General features: G+C 52.3%; 1 pseudogene; it reads left to right on the top strand.

Moving 5' to 3' along the window:
• The first annotated feature begins 218 nt into the window (after window positions 1–218).
• LOC124672259 lies at window positions 219–21593 on the top strand (annotated as a pseudogene).
• Window positions 21594–22082: the final 489 nt, after the last annotated feature.

The raw sequence follows: 22082 nt of genomic DNA, 5'->3' as shown, positions 1-22082 counted from the left end.
GGTCAAGCACAGTGGTGCGGGTCACGCGTCCGCGGGTACTATGGCGGTCGTCGTCGTTGCCCACGGCGGTGACAGGGCGCGGGCGAGCTAGTGGGAGTGTCTGGCAGTGTCCTGGTGATGAGGCGGAGCTACGCACGGGCGCTGATGGCGAGGGGCGGTCGGAGCTGACGGTTCGCTGCGGCACTCTGGCACGCTCTGGCGTCGCAACCATGCGCGCCATGGCTTCACTGGAGGTGATGGGCGCGTCGATTGCTGGCGTGTGCTGGCCTCGTCTCGGTCAAGGGGGTGGTCGAGTAGACGCAGGGGAGTGAGGGGAACCTCTCTGACATGGTGTTGCGAGCTGACGTCGTGGGGGGAGAGAGATGGCCGGAGTGGACATGGTGGTCACGGCATGGCCATGCCATGGTCATGGAGGTCAAGTGGAAGGGGTGCAGTGGCTGGCACTGATGCCCAGGGATGTGCTAGGGGTCCAGGGCAGTAGAGGGGTGCCAGGGTTGGACTTAGTCCACCCCTTTTTCCTAGCATGGGCTCAATTTTATTCCCTGCCTGCAAGGTGCTCGACCCAATGGTCGAAAGAGAAATATTTTCGAAATTTTCAGTGAATTTTGGTGGGATTTATTTGAATAAGATTTGGAGCAGAGTGGTGGTGGTGGTGGTCAAATTTGAGTTGATTTGCAATAAATCAAATTTGGCCTAATCTTGAATCTGCTTCAATGTCTCCCCTTTGCTTGAGCATAACTTTGAATCCAGAGGGAGTTTGCAGGGGTGTTCTTGAGCAAAGTTGTTCTCCTTGATGAGGTCTTGGATGAGGTGCAAAGAGTTGGAATTGTTTGGTTTACAAAACTCTAAATACAGAGGCTCAAAGAGGGAATCATGCTAAAAATGGTAGATTTGACCATTAGTGCATGTGAGCTCATTTTGAATTCAAATTTGATTTGATTTGAGTTACTTTGATTCCAAAAGTGTTAATAAGTGTTTAGCAACCATCTCCAACCAATGGTGCAAGCCAAAATGGTCTAGGTTAAGGTTATGCAAATATGGATATAAGCACCTATGTGGTGTTATTCCTATTTTTCTTTTTCTTCTATTTTGTTTCTCTTGATTCACTTAGGCATGGTTTAGGGTCCATTTAGGGTTAGATTAGGTTTAGTAATGGTTCCACTCCATTTGGGGAAAGTATGAGGGCATAGGTCAAGAATTGCCATTATGGCTATGTGCCACATATGCTTCTATGTATATTTTTATTTTCTTTTTTATTTCACCTTGGATTTAGTTGGTAAATGATAGGTTGGGTTTGTTGAGATTTTTAAAATCATCTAAACAAGGTAGAACATGGCATAGTTGATTATTTGCAAAAATAGCCATCGGCTTACATAGGCCTATTCTTTTTAATTTAATTTCTTTTTCTTTTGTTTTATCTTGGATGGTGAAATGAAGAGTGAGGTTTAGGGTTTTGAAACATTTGATAAACATACCAACAATCATCATGGCAATAACACAAGGATTAAGTATGAGCACTACGCATAGCCATTGAAAAGTTTTTGTTGGTTCTCATTTTTGGAAAAAAGAAATTCATTTTCTTCTTTGTTTGAAAATTTGGGATGTTACAGGGCGGCATGCGAGGGCAACCTCGCCCGGCTTGCCATCGATTGTATTGATCTCTACTACCAGCACCGCGTAGATACCAGGGTGCCTATCGAGGTCACGGTGAGTCTCATGTTTATAACTGATTTCTCAGTTTCTTTGTGTTTTTTTGGAGTGGCTTTGTGTTTGTTCTGCTAATGGTTATGTACGCATAAATGTGGGGGCTGCAATGACTCAGAGAGAGGAATGGAGGATTGGGGATTGGTGTCTTGTACTCCCAGACCGCTGCCAGGCTCGGCCTTTGTATTCTCGCCCTTGTCCTTCTGAGCTGTTATGGGTGTAAGCCATGCCCAGGGGCGGACCCAAGATGAATTTTTACGGGGGGCAAAAATGTGATAGGTGATGCAAATATTATTTCTAAGTGGGGGTAAATCAGTATTTAGTTTAGCATATTACAAGGTATCTTCAAATTGAGTGGGGGCAGCTGCCCCCCCCCCCCGACATAGGTTGGATCCGCCCATGGCCATGCCTTTGTTTTCATATCGTAAACTATATTTACGTTCCATCTTATTAGATTGGAGAGCTCAAGAACCTAGTGGAAGAAGGAAAGATAAAAATACATCGAAGCTTCTGCATCAACAATCAGAAGGCCTCATGCCGTTCATCCTATCACCGCAGTTCAGATGGAGTGGTCACTATGGTCTAGAGACGTGGAAGAAAACATAATTCCAACTTGTAGGTATTGTGCAAAAACCACACCATGTTGTTTGTTGAAAAATCTAGAGACTTTATTTACTAAAGTGCATTTTTTCTTGACAATTTCAGAGAACTTGGAATTGGGATTGTAGCATACAGCCCACTTGGCAGAGGGTTCTTCTCTGAATGATCTAAATTGGTCGAGTCGCTATCAGATCAGGACTTCCGTAAGGTGATTTTTCATATCATTGCTATTATTCTGGTAGCTACGAAGTTCTTTATTGTTCATTGGTTTCTGGACCTGCCATCATCTAGCTTATTAGGCTTTATATTTTGAGGAAATGTTCATCTTTCTACTGTACAAAACCTTTTAAATCTATACATAAACGCGACATCAGTTTCTTCATAGAAAACAGAACTGGAATTTCTAAGAGCATCTCCAGTCGCGTCCCCCAAACCGTCCCCCAAAGCGATTTGGGGCGCGCCGGACAAAAAAAGCGTTCCAGCCGCGTCCCCCAAAGCCCATTTTTGTCCGGCGCGCCCCGATACGGTGTCCGGCGCCCCGAGCCCGTCCCCGTCCCACAGGGGACGCTCCGGGGACGCCGGACACAACGAAAAGCGAGGCCAACCGATGCGGGCCCGACCCGTCAGCGGCACAGGGAAAATTCGTCTCACACTCCCGCCAAATCCCGCCGCTCCCGCCAAATCGCGCCTATACCGCCGCGCACAGGCCTCCCAAAACATATCCTGCCGCCGATTCATTTCTCCTATCCCGCCGATTTCTTTCTCCCTCCCGCCGTGCACCCGCCGCCGCTACCCTCTCCCCATTCCATGGCGCCGCCGACAGCCCCCAAAAAGATGGCGAAGAAAGCGGCCAAGAAGCCGCCGGGCAATGCGACGATAGGGGCGAAAGCGCCGTTCGCGAAGCCGCGGAAGGCGCCGGCTGCGAAGAAGAAGCCCGAAGGAATGACCGAAGATGAATGGCAGCAAGATTGCCTGCGCCGGAAGCTATCGACGGCGGAGCGGAAAGGACGGAGGGCGGCGGAGCTGGAGAAGAAGGCTCGGCGGCGCGCCGCGCACCAGCACATAATCGCCGGGTGTATCGCCGCCACCAACGCGAGCCCATATAGTACGAACGTGCCGGTGTACGTTCCGGGAGTCTTCTCTCCGTCGCAAGCCGCCTTCTACAACGACGGCCCCTCCGCCACTCCCGGGTGCGTGACGCCTAACTTGTCGCCGCACTACCAGGATGCGCTGCCGCACGGCGGCTTCAACCCCAACAACCTCTACTCCCCGGCGTACGAGCAACGCGAGCCGGGACCCGGTCCGGACGGCGGCCCTTTCACCGGCCGCAGGGGTCCGCTCGAATACGACGGCGCCGGTGCCGAGGAGGACGACGGGGTTGAGGAGGAGGACGACGAGGAAGAGGACGGGGTGGAGGACGACGAGGAGGACGACGATGAGGACGAAGAGGGCGGCGAGGAAGAGGACGACGAGGGTGCCGGTGACGATGATCTCGTGGAGGTAGACGCGGACGGCGTGAGGACGAAGAAGAAGAAGAAGAAGAAGAAGGCGTCGGGCACACGAGGCCCGAAGTGGACGCCTCTGGAAGATCAATGTCTGTGCGAGTCGTGGGCGACGGTGAGCCATGACTCCATCATCGGCGCCAACCAAAAAGGCGGGAAGTATTGGGCGAGGATCAAGGCCGAGTTCGATGAGCGCAAGCTCATCAACAGCCGACTACCGGAAAGTGACAATGAAGAGGAGCCGAGAAGGCAATGTCGACGCGATGGGCCATCATCCGGGCGTCGGTGAACTCCTTCCATGGGTACCATCACGACTTAGAGACCGGAGGCGACGAGCGGCGCCGACGTCGGCAAACTGGTACGACTGTTTCTTCCATAATCCGTAGCGCCCACATTGTGTTCGATGAAATGACTCTGCTTCCTTTGGTTAGTTTGATCGGGCCATGGAATTGTACGCCAAGTACTCGGAAGGACACAAGTCTTTCGCGCTGATGCATTGCTATGGCAAGCTCAAAGGGAACGAGAAATGGCGGCTGACGCGCTTGTCGCTGTCCAAGGGGAAGGACGCCATTGATCTGGACGCGCCGCTGGCAACGTCGGCAGGGCGTCCTACTGGCAACAAGGCTGCCAAGGCCGCCTTGGCCGACGCTGCGTCTTCTGAGAAGACGCAGGCGTCGATCACGAAATGCCTCGCCGACGTCTCCTCGACCTTTATCTCCCGCGACAAGAAGGCCGACGAAAGGTGGGCGGAGCTGCTCAAGAGGCAAGAGGAGAAGCTGGAGCTCAAGAAACGCAGGGACGACATGTCCCCGCCGAGAACGTCGACGGAGGGAATGTCTCCCCGGACGCGAGCGGCGCACAACTTCTTCAAAGGCCAGATCCTCGACGACATCGAAGCCAAAATGGCGGCGGCGGACGCGGCGGCCCCGGCAGCGGCATCGGCATCGGCGGCAGCGGCAGCGCAGCAAGAGCAGGCTGACGTGTCTTCTACTGCTACACCTGCGTCGGCCTCCGCGTCGGCGACGGAGCAGACGCACCATGCACAGGAACAGGCAGATCGCGATGAGGTCGTCGTGCTCGACGGGCCTGCGTCGACTCAGGACACGACGCCGTCGACCAACCCCTTCTTCTAATTTGCATGCACCACCGGTCTGTAATATGATCGCGCACCCAGTACTTTGATCGATCGCCGCTACTCTGATCGCGACGAACCGGCGGGAACGATCTCTTTTGAATGCATCTATTTGAATTTCTGATTGGGGGCGGCGTTTGGGGGACGCGGCTGGGGAGCGACGTCCCCCAAACGCGGCACGAACAGAACAGGTCCCCCAAACGCTCGATCCGGCGCGGTTTGGGGGACGGTTTGGGGGACGCGACTGGAGATGCTCTAAGATCAGTTAAGTTGGATCTTTCACTAAGAGCGTTCTACTATGCAGCATATGCCTAGATTCCAACCAAAGAATCTTGAGAAGAATGCCCTGATATTTGAGCGTGTTAATGCAATGGCAATAAGAAAAGGGTGCACACCATCACAACTTGCATTGGCCTGGCTTCATCATCAGGGGAGCGATGTTTGCCCATACCTGGCACAACAAAAATCGAGAATTTCTTTTTCGCGAAAACGCAAAAGCATTGCGTTTCGATGCATTGATAGAAAAGAAGGTTATATGTACAAGTCCCCTAGAGTACATACCCCGCCATACAACTCAACCCAAGAAAAACTAGTCTAGGGGAGGAGCTGACGGACACCCCGGGCTCCCGCGTCCGCCCATAGCCGCGCATCGGACCTAATGTCGTTGAATAGGGACGTCACCGAAGGCCGCGCATTGTCGAAGACCGCCGCATTTCGGTGTTTCCAAATCCACCACGCCGTAAGCATGATAACCGACGAAGTTCCTTTGCGCAGTTGGCGGGGGGCGGTCCGCACAGCCTGCGACCACCACTCCGCGAAGTCACCCTCCACCGTGGGAGAACCTGAGGTGGATCGGATCCACGAGAGGACCTCAAACCACACCATCCTGGAGAAAGAGCACCCAGTGAGCAGGTGCGCCATGGTCTCCACAGCCTGATCGCACAGCGGGCATGTAGGCGCATGCGGTAAGCCCCGCCTCGCCAGCCTCTCACCCGTCCAGCATCTGTCCATGCATGCCAGCCATATGAAGAACTTCACCCTTGGCGGCGCCCAAGATTTCCAATTCAGCCTCCAAGACCCTGACGTGATAGCCCCCTGGAAGAGGGCGTCATAGCAGGATCGAGCACTGTATCGGCCATCCGTCGTCCAGCGCCAGACCATCCTATCATGTTCCGCCGAAAGTTGCATATCGCGAAGCATACCCCATAGCTGCACGTATTGCCAAGTGCGAGCGCGCTTGGCGCGCCTTCTATGTCGGGGATCCAGGTTCGATCGATCAGCACCTCCCGAACCGTGCGCGCCTTCCGGCGGCGCTTAGGGACCAGCGCATACACCTCCGGTGCCATCTCCTTGATGGATCTGCCATCCAGCCATTTGTCCTCCCAAAAGAGGGCGGACTTCCCATCGCCTACCTCCATCGTAGTGGAGGCCGTGAAGACGTCGAGCTCCATCTTAGAGAACTGCATATCGAGCCCACGCCATGGTCGCGTGGGGTCGGTACGCATCCTCCAGATCCAGCGCACCCTCAAACTGGTCGCAGTGCGCGCCAGGTTGGGGATTCCCGTGCCCCCAGCCCGCAGCGGCCGACACACCCTGGACCAATTGACATGGCAGTGCCCTCCGTTGGCCTCTGCCCTGCCGGCCCACAGGAAGCCGCGCAAAATCTTGGTCACCTGTTTCAGCGTCTTCTTGTCCAGTCCCAACACCATCAGCTGATGCAAAGGGATCGCCGCGAGCACCGCGCGTATCAGCGCCAAACGCCCAGCCCTGGGCATCATGGAAGCACGCCAGGTAGGGAGTTTGTCAGCCAACCGGTCTACCAGGGGTTGGAAGGATGCGGCTGGCAGCCTCCCGGTAGAGAGCAGGATGCCAAGGTACTTCACAGGGAACTGCGCTAGCTGACATCCCATGAGTCCAGCGGCGCCAGCAGCCTCCTCTTCCGAGCATCCAATGGGGGAGACCGAACACTTGGCGAAGTTGGTGTGTAATCCCGAGGCCTGCCCAAAGAGATCCAGAATGCCGCGAACTGCGCGCAGTTCCGACTCATCAGGGTGGCAGAAGATCACCACATCGTCCGCGTATAGCGACACCGATGTCACCAGGTCTCGCCGAGCCAACCGTTTGAGGACACCCAACTCGATGGCCTTGGCCAGCAACCTATTAAGCGAGTTCATCATCAGGACGAACAGCGACGGCGACAGGGGGTCACCCTGTCTCAGACCCCTCCTATGCCAGATAGGGGGGCCTGGCTCGCCATTGAGCAACACCCTGGTACTTGCCGTGGACAGTAGAATGGAAACCAGCTCGCGGAACCTAGGGCCGAAACCTATCTTGCGAAGGATCTCCATGAGCAACCCCCACGAGATAGAATCGAACGCCCGAGCTATGTCCAGCTTGAGCATCACCCGTGGTTCCTTCTCCCTGTGCAAGAACCTAGAGTCTGCTGGACCAACATGAAGTTGTCATGGATGCACCGTTTGCGGATGAACGCACATTGGTTACGATCCACCAGCGACTCCATCCTAGGAGCTAGCCGTGTAGCCAAGGTCTTAGCCACAAGCTTGGCGAAGATGTGGATAAGACTAATCGGCCTGTAATCACCCAGCGCCGCCGCGTCCGGGCGCTTAGGCAGCAGGATCATCAGGGCTTGATTGAGGCCCTGAAACCCGCGCCCACACATCGTGAACAGCTTCTCGAAGGCTGCCATGAAATCTCCCTTAACCACGTTCCAGCATTTCTGCAGGAACTCCGCTGTGAAGCCGTCGGGTCCAGGCGCTTTGCCTGGCGGCAGGCGCCTAATCACCTCCCAGATCTCCTCCTCAGTGAACGCAGTCTCCAGCTCGGAAAGGTCCTCCGGGTGGGTGCCCAGAAAGTCCAAGTCCAGCGAGTTCACCCGGTCAACCGAGGTCCCAAGCAGACCTTCAAAGTGCGTGAAGGTCGCTTCAGCCATGGCAGCATAGTCCGAGATAACCGCGCCATCCACCTGCATGCTATGGATTACGTTCTTCTGTCGCCTATAGGCCGCATGTTGGTGGAAGAAGGATGTGTTGGCGTCTCCCTCTCGCAGCCACGCAATCTTGGCCCTCTGGCGAGCCATAGTGCGTTCCAGAGAGGCTAGACCCAAGTAGGCGTGCTTGAGGTGTGCACGGAGTCGACGTTCGTCCGGAGACAATTGTCGTGATTCCATGGCGATATCCAACCTCAGCACAACCTCCCGCGCTATCATCAGCTGCAGCTTGACACACCCCACCTTCTTATCGCTCCAGCTCATTAGGCTGCGCGCCTTGCACTTCAGCTTAGCGGTGAGCCGATGGAATGGGTCCGGGTCTCCATCCACCACACCCCAGCTGTCCTGCACCACCTCACTGAACCCATCCAACTTCAGCCAGAAGCGCTCGAACTGGAACCTTTTCCGTCCTGCTGCTTTTGTGGTACAGTCCAGCATGAGGGGGCAGTGGTCCGCCACCACCGTCGCCAGGCAGCGCAACATGCAGCTGCCAAACATCTCCTCCCAGTCGACCGTGGTGAACACCCGATCCAGCCGAACAAGAGTGGGCGTGTCCCTCTCGTTTGACCAGGTGTAACGTCGCCCGTGGAGGTAGATCTCCTTGAGCTCACAGTCGTTTAAGAAGCGACGAAATCTACCCATCATCCTGCGGTTTAGGTTACCATTGTTTTTATCCTCATCGCGGTATATCATTTTGAAGTCCCCACAGAGGGCCCAGGGGCCCCGGTGAATACCACGGATATCGCGAAGCTCCGCGAGGAAGGCGATCTTGTCAGCCTCAGCCTGTGGGCCGTAGACGCAAGTCAACCACCACCAGGGGCCACCCCCAACAGGGGACACCCTGGCCGTGACACTATGGTCACCGTAGTGGGCGCTATCCAGCTGCACCAACCTGCTGACCCACGCAACAATCACCCCACCCCTCGTACCAACAGCCGGCAAGCAGAAGTAAGCATCAAAGTCCGCGCCTAGCGTTTCCATAACAATGGCCAGAGTTACAACCGATAGCTTTGTCTCCTGGAGGCATACAATGGACGCACCCGTAGTACTAACAACACTCCTAACACCCGAACGCCGTGCGCGGTCATTAAGACCTCGCACATTGGCCACCATGATCTTTGGTTCGTACAACATTGGGACAACGTAGAAACACCCGTAGATCGCCGTCGGGGTCAGGCCTCAACGAGGCGACCACCCGACATCCCCAACATGGGTGGGGAGCATCCTCTGATCGTGGCCAGCGTCCATCCATAGAACTGTAGGATAACGTAGCATAGAAAACAAAAATTTTCCTACCGCGAACACGCAATCCAAGCCAAGATGCAATCTAGAAGACGGTAGCAACGAGGGGTATCGAGTCTCACCCTTGAAGAGATTCCAAAGCCTACAAGATGAGGCTCTTGTTGCTGCGGTAGACGTTCACTTGCCGCTTGCAAAAGCGCGTAGAAGATCTTGATCACGATCGGTTCCGGCGCCACGAACGGGCAGCACCTCCGTACTCGGTCACACGTTCGGTTGTTGATGAAGACGACGTCCACCTCCCGTTCCAGCGGGCAGCGGAAGTAGTAGCTCCTCTTGAATCCGACAACACGATGGCGTGGTGTCGGTGGCGGTGGAGAACTCCGGCGGAGCTTCGCTAAAGCACGCGGGAGCTATGGAGGAGAAGGAGGGCGGCTAGGGTTTGGGAGGGGGTGGCCGGCCTCAAGGGGGTGCGGCCAACTTGTGGCTTTGGTGTGGCCGGCCCCTCGCCTATGCCCCTCATTATATAGGTGGATCCCCAAGAGTTGGTCTCCAAGTCTTCGAATAAGACCCGAACCAAAAACCTTCCATAGAGAGGGGAAACCTAGCCTAGCTAGGACTCCCACCAAGGTGGGAGTTCCACCTCCCATATGGGGGGTGGCCGGCCCCCTAAGGGGAGTCCACTTGGGACTCCTCCCCCACTAGGGTTGGCCGGCCATGGAGGTGGAGTCCCATGTGGACTCCACCTTCCTTGGTGGTTTCTTCCGGACTTTTCTAGAACCTTCTAGAACCTTCTAGAACCTTCCATAGAACCTTCCGCGACATTTTATTCACATAAAATGACATCCTATATATGAATCTTATTCTCCGGACCATTCCGGAACTCCTCGTGATGTCCGGGATCTCATCCGGGACTCCGAACAAATATTCGAACTCCATTCCATATTCAAATACTACCATTTCAACATCCAACTTTAAGTGTGTCACCCTACGGTTCGTGAACTATGCGGACATGGTTGAGTACTCACTCCGACCAATAACCAATAGCGGGATCCGGAGATCCATAATGGCTCCCACATATTCAACGATGACTTTAGTGATCGAATGAACCATTCACATACAATACCAATTCCCTTTGTCTCGCGATATTTTACTTGTCCGAGGTTTGATCTTCGGTATCACTCTATACCTTGTTCAACCTCGTCTCCTGACAAGTACTCTTTACTCGTATCGTGGTATGTGGTCTCTTATGAACTTATTCATATGCTTGCAAGACATTAGACGACATTCCACCGAGAGGGCCCAGAGTATATCTATCCGTCATCGGGATGGACAAATCCCACTGTTGATCCATATGCCTCAACTCATACTTTCCGGATACTTAATCCCACCTTTATAACCACCCATTTACGCGAGTGGCGTTTGGTGTAATCAAAGTACCTTTCCGGTATAAGTGATTTACATGATCTCATGGTCATAAGGACTAGGTAACTATGTATCGAAAGCTTATAGCAAATAACTTAATGACGAGATCTTATGCTACGCTTAATATGGGTGTATCCATTACATCATTCATACAATGATATAACCTTGTTATTAATAACATCCAATGTTCATGATTATGAAACTAATCATCCATTAATCAACAAGCTAGTTAAGAGGCATACTAGGGACTCTTTGTTGTTTACATATCACACATGTATCAATGTTTCGGTTAATACAATTATAGCATGGTATATAAACATTTATCATAAACATAAAGATATATAATAACCACTTTTATTATTGCCTCTTGGGCATATCTCCAACGAGTCTCCCACTTGCACTAGAGTCAATAATCTAGATTACATTGTAAGGAACCTAACACCCATGGCATTCGGTGTTGGTCATGCTTTGCCCTAGGGAGAGCTTTAGTCAACGGATCTGCTACATTCGGATCGGTGTGTACTTTGCAAATCTTTACTTCTCCATCTTCGATGTACTCGCGAATCGAGTGGTAACGCGGCTTGATATGCTTCAGCCTCTTGTGTGACCTTGGTTCTTGTGCATTGGCGATGGCACCCATGTTGTCACAGTATATGACTAGTGGGTCCAATGCACTAGGAACCACACCGAGCTCTACAATGAACCTCTTCATCCATACCGCTTCGATGAAGCCTGCGAAGCCGCTATGTACTCCGATTCCGTTGAAGACTTCGCCACCGTGCACCTTGCTTCGAGCTTGCCCAGACTTCATGCAGCACCATTCAATATAAACACGTACCCGGATCGTGACTTAGAGTCATCGGGATCGGTGTTCCAACTTGCATCGGTGTAACTTGTTACAACGAGCTCTTGGTCACCTCCATAACAAAGAAACATATCCTTAGTTCTTTTCAAGTACTTCGGGATATTCTTGACCGCTGTCCGAGTGTTCCATTCCTGGATCACTTTGATATCTGCTAGTCAAACTAACGGCATGCGCTATATCCGGTCTTGTACATAGCATGGCATACATAATAGAGCCTACTGCCGAAGCATAGGGGATCTGATTCATCCTTTCTCTTTCTTCTGCCGTAGTCGGTCCTTGAGTCTTACTCAAGACCTTGCACGGTAACATAGGTAAAAACCCTTTCTTACTTTCGTCCATTCTAAACTTCTTTAGAATCTTGTCCAGGTATGTACTCTGTGATAGCCCTATTAGGCGTCTTGATCTATCTCTATAAATCTTGATGCCTAATATATACGATGCTTCACCAAGGTCTTTCATTGAAAAACTATTATTCAAATAACCTTTTACATTGCTTAATAGTTCTATATCATTCCCAATCAATAATATGTCATATACATATAATATCGGGAATGCTACTGAGCTCCCACTCACTTTCTTGTAAATACAGGCCTCTCCATGACACTCTGTATAAACCCGAAGTCTTTGATCACCTTATCAAAGCGTCGGTTCCAACTTCTTGATGCTTGCTTCGGTCCATAGATTGAACGCTGAAGTTTGCATACTTTGTCGGCATTTTTAGGATCGACAAAACCTTTGGGTTGTACCATATACAACTCTTCCTCAATGTCTCCATTAAGGAACGCCGTTTTGACATCCATCCGCCAAATCTCATAATCGAAAAATGCAGCTATTGCTAACAAAATCCTCACAGATTTTAGCTTCGCTACGGGTGAGAAAGTCTCATCGTAGTCAACTCCTTGAATTTGTCGGAAACCCTTTGCGACAAGTCGAGCTTTATAGACGGTAATATTACCATCGGCATCTGTTTTTCTCTTGAAGATCCATTTATTCTCGACAGCCTTTCGGCTATCGAGTAAGTCTACCAAAGTCCATACTTTGTTATCATACATGGATCCCATTTCGGATTTCATGGCTTCTTGCCATTTGTTGGAATCTCGGGCTCATCATTGCTTCTTCATACGTCGCGGGGTCCTCATCATTGTTATCCACAATCATGACATTTAGACAAGGATCATACCAATCAGGAGTGGCACGTTCCCTTGTCGATCTGCGAGGTTCGGTAGTTTCCTCGTTCGAAGTTCCATGATCTTTATCATTAGCTTCCTCTCGTTGCCGGTGTAGGCGGTACAGGTACAACTTCGATGCTTGCGCTACTGCGATCAACGAGTATAGATTCATTAATCTCATCGAGTTCTACTTTTCTTCAAGTCACTTCTTTAGTGAGAAATTCTTTCTCAAGAAAGGTTCCGTTCTTAGCAACAAAGATTTTGCCTTCGGATCTGTGATAGAAAGTGTACCCTATAGTTTCCTTAGGGTATCCTATGAAGACGCATTTCTCCGCTTTGGGTTCTAGCTTGTCCGGTTGTAACTTTTTACATAGGCTTCGCAACCCCAAACTTTAAGGAACGACAGACTTAGGTTTCTTATTAAACCATAATTCATACGGTGTCGTTTCTACGGATTTTGATGGTGCTCTATTTAAAGTGAATGCGGCTGTCTCTAATGCATAACTCCAAAATGATAACGGTAAATCGAGTAAGAGACATCATAGAACGAACCATATCTAAGAGAGTTCGATTACGACGTTCGGACACACCGTTTCGTTGTGGTGTTCCCGGCGGTGTCAATTGTGAAAGTATTCCGCATTTCTTTAAATGCATGCCAAACTCATAACTCAGATATTCACCTCCACGATCGGATCGTAGAAATTTAATCTTCTTGTTACGTTGATTTTCTACTTCACTTTGGAATTCCTTAAACTTCTCAAAAGTTTCGGATTTATGTTTCATGAAATAGATATACCCATATCTACTCAGATCATCCGTGAAGGTTAGAACATAACGATAACCACCGCGCGATGCTACACTCATTGGTCCGCACACATCGGTATGTATGATTTCCAATAAGTCAGTAGCTCGCTCCATCATACCAGAAAATGGAGTCTTAGTCATTTTTCCCACTAGACATGCTTCGCATCTATCAAGTGACTCAAAGTCAAGTGATTCAAGTAATCCATCAGTATGGAGTTTCTTCATGCGCTTCACTCCAATATGACCAAGACGATAGTGCCACATATAAGTAGAATTATCATTCAATTTAATTCGCTTAGCATCAATGTTATGTATATGCGTATCACTACTATCGAGATCTAACGAAATAAGCCATTCTTTTCGGGTGCTCGACCATAAAATATATTATTCATAAAAATAGAACAACCATTATTCTCGGACTTGAATGAATAACCGTCTTGCATTAAACAAGATCCGGATATAATGTTCATGCTCAACGCGGGTACAAAATAACAATTATTTAGGCTTAAAACTAATCCCGAAGGTAGATGTAGAGGAAGTGTGCCGACAGCGATCACATCGACTTTGGATCCATTTCCAACGCGCATCGTCACTTCATCTTTCGGTAGTCTTCGTTTATTCTTTAGTTCCTATTTCGAGTTACAAATATGAGCAACCGAACCGAGTATCAAATACCCGGGTACTAGAACGAGAACCGAGTGAGATAAACATCTATAACATGTATATCAGATATACCTTCTTTCTTTTTCTTGACAAGGCCGCTCTTCGGATCCGCCAAATACTTGGAGCAATTACGCTTCCGGTGTCCCTTCTCCTTGCGGTAATAGCACTCAGCATCGGGCTTAGGGCCGTTCTTAGGTTTCATAGGAGGCGTGGCAGCTTTCTTGCCACCCTTCTTGAATTTTCCCTTAGACTTGCCCTGTTTCTTGAAACCGGTGGTCTTGTTGACCATCAACACTTGGTGCTCTTTCTTGATCTCAATCTCAGCAGCTTTTAGCATGCCAAAGAGTTCGAGGTAACTCCTTGTTCATGTTACGCATATTGTAGTTCATCACAAAGTTCTTGTAACTTGGTGGTAGTGATTGAAGGACACGATTAATCCCCGGTCTGTTAGGAATCACAATTCCCAAGTCACTGAGTTTCTTCGCATGCCCGGTCATGGCGAGCATGTGCTCACTAATGGAGCTGCCTTCTTCCATCATACAGCTGAAGAAATGTTTCGATGCTTCATAGCATTCCACGGCCGCATGAGTCTCAAAAATAGCTTTCAGCTCATTCATCAACTCATGAGGATCGTGGTGCTCAAAACGTTTTTGAAGATCGGATTCCAGACCGCACAGGATGGCACACTGAACTTGAGAGTACCGAGTTTTCCGAGTCTCGTAAACAGCTTTTACTTCATCGGTTTCGGTTTCAGCGGGAGGGTCACCTAGCGGTGCATCAAGCACATATTGCAGATTTCCGCCGGAGAGGAAGATCCTCACATGACGGAACCGATCGGTGAAGTTGCTACCGTTGCTCTTAAGCTTTTCTTTCTCTAGGAACTGGTTAAAATTGATTGGGGACGCCATCTCTACAACATATATTTGCAATAGTTTAGACTAAGTTTATGACAAATTGAGTTCAAATTTTAATTCAACATAATTAAAAATCTAGGTGAACTCCCACTCAAAACAATATCCCTCGCATTGTCTTAGTGATCACACGAACCAAATCCACCACACCATAGTCCGATCATCACGAGACAAGGTGTAATTTTAATGGCGAACACTCAAAGTGTTCATCATATCAATCATATGATTCATGCTCTACCTTTCGGTATCACGTGTTCCGAGACCATGTCTGTACATGCTAGGCTCGTCAAGGCCACCTTAGTATCCGCATGTGCAAAGCCGGCTTGCACCCGTTGTATGCACTTGTTGATTCTATCACACCCGATCATCACGAGATGCTTCGAAACGACAAGTCTTGGCAACGGTGCTACTAAGGATGAACACTTTATTATCTTGAGATTTTAGTGAGGGATCATCTTATAATGCTACCGTCGCGATCTAAGAAAAATAAGATGCATAAAAGGATTAACATCACATGCAGTTCATATGTGATATGATATGGCCCTTTTGTCTTTGCGCCTTTGATCTTCATCTCCAAAGCACGGACATGATCTCCATCATCTTCGGGCATGATCTCCATCATCGTCGGCGAAGCACCAAGGTCAATGGCGCCGTCTTCATGATTGTCCTCCATGTAGCAACTATTACAACTACTTTGAAATACTACTCAACATGAAATTTAAAGACAACCATAAGGCTCCTGCCGGTTGCCACAATACAATAATGATCATCTCATACATATTCATCATCACATTATGGCCATATCACATCACCAAACCCTGCAAAAACAAGTTAGACGCTCTCTAATTTGGTTTGCATATTTTACGTGGTTTAGGGTTTTCGATATAGATCTAATCTACCTACGAACATGAACCACAACGTTGATACTAATGTTGTCAATAGAAGAGTAAATTGAATCTTTACTATAGTAGGAGAGACGAGACACCCGCAAAGCCTCTTATGCAATACAAGTTGCATGTCGAACGAGGAACAAGTCTCATGAACGCGGTCATGTAAAGTTAGTCCGAGCCGCTTCATCCCACTATGCCATAAAGATGCAAAGTACTCAACTAAAGATAACAAGAGCATCAACGCCCACAAACCATTGTGTTCTACTCGTGCAACCATCTATGCATAGACACGGCTCCGATACCACTTGTAGGATAACGTAGCATAGAAAACAAAAAATTTCCTACCGCGAACACGCAATCCAAGCCAAGATGCAATCTAGAAGACGGTAGCAACGAGGGGGTATCGAGTCTCACCCTTGAAGAGATTCCAAAGCCTACAAGATGAGGCTCTTGTTGCTGCGGTAGACGTTCACTTGCCACTTGCAAAAGCGCGTAGAAGATCTTGATCACGATCGGTTCCGGCGCCACGAACGGGCAGCACCTCCGTACTCGGTCACACGTTCGGTTGTTGATGAAGACGACGTCCACCTCCCGTTCCAGCGGGCAGCGGAAGTAGTAGCTCCTCTTGAATCCGACAGCACGACGGCGTGGTGTCGGTGGCGGTGGAGAACTCCGGCGGAGCTTCGCTAGAGCACGCGGGAGCTATGGAGGAGAAGGGGGGCGGCTAGGGCTTGGGAGGGGGTGGCCGGCCTCAAGGGGGTGCGGCCAACTTGTGGCTTTGGTGTGGCCGGCCCCCTCCCCTATGCCCCTCATTATATAGGTGGATCCCCAAGAGTTGGTCTCCAAGTCTTCGAATAAGACCCGAACCAAAAACCTTCCATAGAGAGGGAAACCTAGCCTAGCTAGGACTCCCACCAAGGTGGGAGTTCCACCTCCCATATGGGGGGTGGCCGGCCCCCTAAGGGGAGTCCACTTGGGACTCCTCCCCCACTAGGGTTGGCCGGCCATGGAGGTGGAGTCCCATGTGGACTCCACCTTCCTTGGTGGTTTCTTCCGGACTTTTCTATAACCTTCTAGAACCTTCCATAGAACCTTCCGCGACATTTTATTCACATAAAATGACATCCTATATATGAATCTTATTCTCCGGACCATTCCGGAACTCCTCGTGATGTCCGGGATCTCATCCGGGACTCCGAACAAATATTCGAACTCCATTCCATATTCAAATACTACCATTTCAACATCCAACTTTAAGTGTGTCACCCTACGGTTCGTGAACTATGCGGACATGGTTGAGTACTCACTCCGACCAATAACCAATAGCGGGATCTGGAGATCCATAATGGCTCCCACATATTCAACGATGACTTTAGTGATCGAATGAACCATTCACATACAATACCAATTCCCTTTGTCTCGCGATATTTTACTTGTCCGAGGTTTGATCTTCGGTATCACTCTATACCTTGTTCAACCTCGTCTCCGACAAGTACTCTTTACTCGTACCGTGGTATGTGGTCTCTTATGAACTTATTCATATGCTTGCAAGACATTAGACGACATTCCACCGAGAGGGCCCGGAGTATATCTATCCGTCATCGGGATGGACAAATCCCTTCGTTGATCCATATGCCTCAACTCATACTTTCCGGATACTTAATCCCACCTTTATAACCACCCATTTACGCGGTGGCGTTTGGTGTAATCAAAGTACCTTTCCGGTATAAGTGATTTACATGATCTCATGGTCATAAGGACTAGGTAACTATGTATCGAAAGCTTATAGCAAATAACTTAATGACGAGATCTTATGCTACGCTTAATATGGGTGTATCCATTACATCATTCATACAATGATATAACCTTGTTATTAATAACATCCAATGTTCATGATTATGAAACTAATCATCCATTAATCAACAAGCTAGTTAAGAGGCATACTAGGGACTCTTTGTTGTTTACATATCACACATGTATCAATGTTTCGGTTAATACAATTATAGCATGGTATATAAACATTTATCATAAACATGAAGATATATAATAACCACTTTTATTATTGCCTCTTGGGCATATCTCCAACAGAACTCCGCAATGGCCTCAATCATGTCATCTGTCAGTGGTAACTCGTACATCTTATGGTAAGCCTCCAGTGCAGCCGCTGACGGCGCCTCGTCCCCGGAGAGAAGGCCGAGCTTGCGCATCAGGTTCCGAACCACCTTCATCTCCGTGCTCAGCCCTCCAGGTTGTCCCGCGATCCTCGAGCTGCGTCGCGGCTGGAAGTTAAGCTCCACCAACCTGCGCCTCACCGACGGAGTCTGCATGAGGGTGTCCGAGCGCGACTTAGCCATCAGGAACTCACCAAGTGTCCTAGGTCTTGCTGGTGCTTCCCGTGGTCTGACCACCGCCGGCGGTCGAGATCTGTTGAACACCACCGGCGGTGATGCAAAGCGACACACCGACGGGGACGGAGCAGGTGGCACGGTGACCCCACCCCTGTCGCGGATACCACGCGCCGGGGGTGGTTCAGCGATGATCTCCTCATCCACGGACTCCTCCTCTTCCGAGCCATCCACCACGTCAGCCAGATGCGACAGTGGGACGGAACCGGGGTCCACTGCCAGCTCTAGGATTGGCACATCATCCACCGTGTCCAGGCCCGGAGGAGCCTCTAGCCCATCTTCGGAAGCAAGGCCCAGCCCAACTATCTCACAACCGTCATGGTGTTGGGGCTAGTCACCTTCCTCCCCCAGGGCTGGCGCCAACCCTTGGGCCGTCCTGGGCTCATCCAGGACCGCAAAGGCAGCAAGCCCCAGCTGCGGACGTGGCACAAAGGGGCCCGCCCAGGCCTCCAGAGGCGAAAGTTGGACCGAAGCGGGCTCCACTGGCGTCGTCGCCAAGCCACGCCGCGTAGCGGCAGGCAGGACCAGAACCGACCCTACCCGCACGCCATCCTCGCCCGTCGCCAGCCCCACAACAGCCTCCTCCACCTCCGATCCCACTCCTGCACTGTCCTCTCGCGCGGCCATGACAGGCGCGCAGCTGACCAGGTCCCTCCTGTCGGTCGGCTCCGAGCCACCTCCCAACGGCTTCGAGCCAGGTGACAGCACACCCTCATGACGGTCGGCGCTCAAAGCAGCCAAAGCCCGCAGCCGCCGCACTTTGCGACCTCCTCTCCCTTTCCTCTTATTCCTTTGCACAGGTGGGGCTTGGTCACCGACGACCACACCAGACGACAAAGTCCTGGTGGTCCCGCGCCCTCCACCACCAACCTGGCTCGATGAGGAAGCGCCACCACCATCCGCCGCCCCTGGCAGCGAGTCCGGCGAGCCAACGGTGTAGTTGTACTGCCGCCGCGATGGCCACGCCGACGTGCGCCCACCGTCACCATCCCCACAACCACCGGCTTCGCCACGTGGAGTAGAACGGCGGAAGTCCGTCGTCCGCGTCACGTGCACGAGGAGAGGGTACGTCAGGGTGTTGATATGCGGCGGAACGACCGCGTTTGCCGGCGCCGCCATGTCAGCCAGCGACGGTGGGTCGTCCGGCTCCACCACATGCAGGTCCACCTCGCGTGGCACCGCCGCCGGGTCCAAGCACCAAGCCGAGAGGCGGAAGATGCCCATGTCCGCGCGGCTGCGCGTCAGCGGGTGTAGGCGCTCCACCCACGCCGACGGAGCAAGCACGGCCTCCGCCGTGGCGAGACTCCATGCATTTGCCGGCACCCCTTCGATCTCCATCTCGGTGTGCACACATAGACCACCAGAGGCCGCGTGCGTGCGCCTCGACCACGGCCGGAGAAGGAGCCGAAAGAAAGGTGACTCGAGCACACCCTCCCCAAGCACCCTGTCCTTGTCACTCGCCGACGCGAAGTAGATGAGGAAATCCTCCAGCCGGTGACAATGGACGGAGAAGCACGCCGGCGACAGCCCATGGATGTCCTCCAGCGCATGCGCCACCTCCTCCGTGGTGACCGCCCGCCGAACGCCAACGATGACGGCGAGCAGGGCCCTCGAGAGAGCCTCCTCCTCTTGGTCGATCGCCGCCGTGCGCGGGACGATGCACACCGCGCGCGCCGGGCGCCGCGCGAGCTCACCTCCAACCGCCGTGGCGCGCAGGGCAAGTGGAGCCACCTGCTCGTCCGCGCCTCTGCGAGGCCTAGGGGCGTCGACGGCGCGACTGGCCGCCGGCAGCACAGGCGCCACGACGCGGTCAGCACCCACCGGCCCCTGCATCATTGCACGGGCGGCGCCCTGGCCCTGCCCGCCACGCACAGCAGCAACATCCTGGCGCCCCATGGCGGCGCAGCCTCACGACGCAGCTGCGGCAGTTCCCGTTGTGGCGCGCCGCCCCTGCGCGCAGCGTCGCCCCTGAACGGCGCCACCTCCCTCCTCGCGACGGCGCGCTCATGAGGAGCCGCAGCCCGTGCACCCGTAGCAGCCTGGTAACCCTCCGGCGCACGCGCACGAAGGGCACCAGCACTGTCAGCAGCCCTCCGGAACCGACCCTCGTCTTCGCGGGGACGCGGCGCAGGCGTCCTCGACCCCGGCAGCACGGCGGCCTGGCGACCCTCCGGCGCACGCGCACGGAGGTCCCTGGCGCCTTCGACGACGCGACGGGCCTGCCCCCCATCATTGACCCTCTTCCGCGCGGGCTCGTCCCCGTCTGGCGGCGAGCTGGGCCGCGGCGGACGGGGGAGGGCGCACTCCCGCGCCATGTGACCTGCGTCGCCACAGCGCAGGCACACCGGCCCCGTGGTGCACCCGGCGGCGCAGTGGCCCGGGCGTGTGCAGAGCAAGCACAGGCCTTGGAAGTCGTCGTACGCCCCTGCGACGCGCCTCGGGCGCGCCTCCCGCGCCTCCCGCGCCGCCACCTTCTTCCCGCCGCGGCGACCCCTGGCGCGCTTGCGGGTCACGTGGGAGGGCTCCTCCCATGGCGCGCCTTCGTCTTCCTCCTCGGGCAACTCCTCCAGGTCATCAAGCTCGTCAAAGGCCTCACCTTGCACTTCTTCTTCGCGCCTCACCACCGACCGCACCTCCACCCTGGTCCTGGACGACTCCGGCACCTCCGCGCGCGCCGTGGCCCGCTCGCCGGCGAGGGCCTCGCGGTACGACCTCGGGGTCTCCTCCGAGTCCGACCCGCGTCCTCCCCGCCATCGATCCTCACGGCCCCGCGGGCTCACCACCGGAGAGGGGGAAGGGGATGGGGAGGGGCTGGGTGACGCCGATGGGGTGGCCATGGTCGCCGCCGCCGGCGGGGATCGGGAGGTGTCCCTCTCCCCTGCTCTCTCGTCGCTCGGTCGCTCTCCTCGAGACCTCCGCCTCCCTGTCCAAAATCGAGAATTTCAACCAGAATGTGGGAGCGCTATCTGTGAATCTCACGCCAGGGGAGATGACTGAACTAGAGTCCTACGTGTCTGCAGGTGATGTCCAAGGTGACCGGTGCCCTCCAATGATGAGTACTTGGGAGGATTCTGAGACCCCTCCATTGACATCCTGGAAGTCTGAGTAGCCATTTTCATTTCTTCAACGGGACTAAGGGACTACATGAGTCCACGAATCAAAGAGTTCAAAGAAAAATGTAACCGTATTGGTGTTTTGTGTGTGCGAATCAAAGTTGGGCATATGCATTCCTGCGCGTGCCGGTATGTGAACTGAGCTGTGATTTGTGCATTGTATGCTTTGTTATTGGTGTATGTTCAATTAGTACGTTGAATAAGCTTGTGAGTTGTACTGCTCCATAATAAGCTTTTTTTAAGCATATTCATTGGGTTCAATTTTAGGTTCATTTTATTATAATTAAGAAGTAGAAATTGTTTCATTCGTCCCGCTTTATAAATAAAGTCGCAACAGCCGAACTGATACAATGTGGAGAGGAGAATCTCTTACAAAGCGGTAGGGCTCCACAACGACGCTCCCAAAATGGTAACGACGCATTACGCCGCCTCCGTCGAGACCGCGAGGTCTAGGGTTTTCACCCAGAGCCGTACGGGAGGATACCTTTGTCAAAAAGTCTGCGAGGCTAGAGACGAACCAAATAGGACACAAAAGGTGTTCTATTTGATTAGCTGCGTTGGAGATGATCTAATATTTTTTACTTAAACAACCTTTGTCAAAAAAAAAAAAAACAGTGCGCATGAGTGAAGAAATTTCTGCCGGTCGGTGTGCG

This window comes from Lolium rigidum, chromosome 7 (assembly GCF_022539505.1).
Source record: "Lolium rigidum isolate FL_2022 chromosome 7, APGP_CSIRO_Lrig_0.1, whole genome shotgun sequence".
NCBI classification, from domain to species: domain Eukaryota; kingdom Viridiplantae; phylum Streptophyta; class Magnoliopsida; order Poales; family Poaceae; genus Lolium; species Lolium rigidum.
This window is presented reverse-complemented; position numbering and strand designations above follow the sequence as displayed.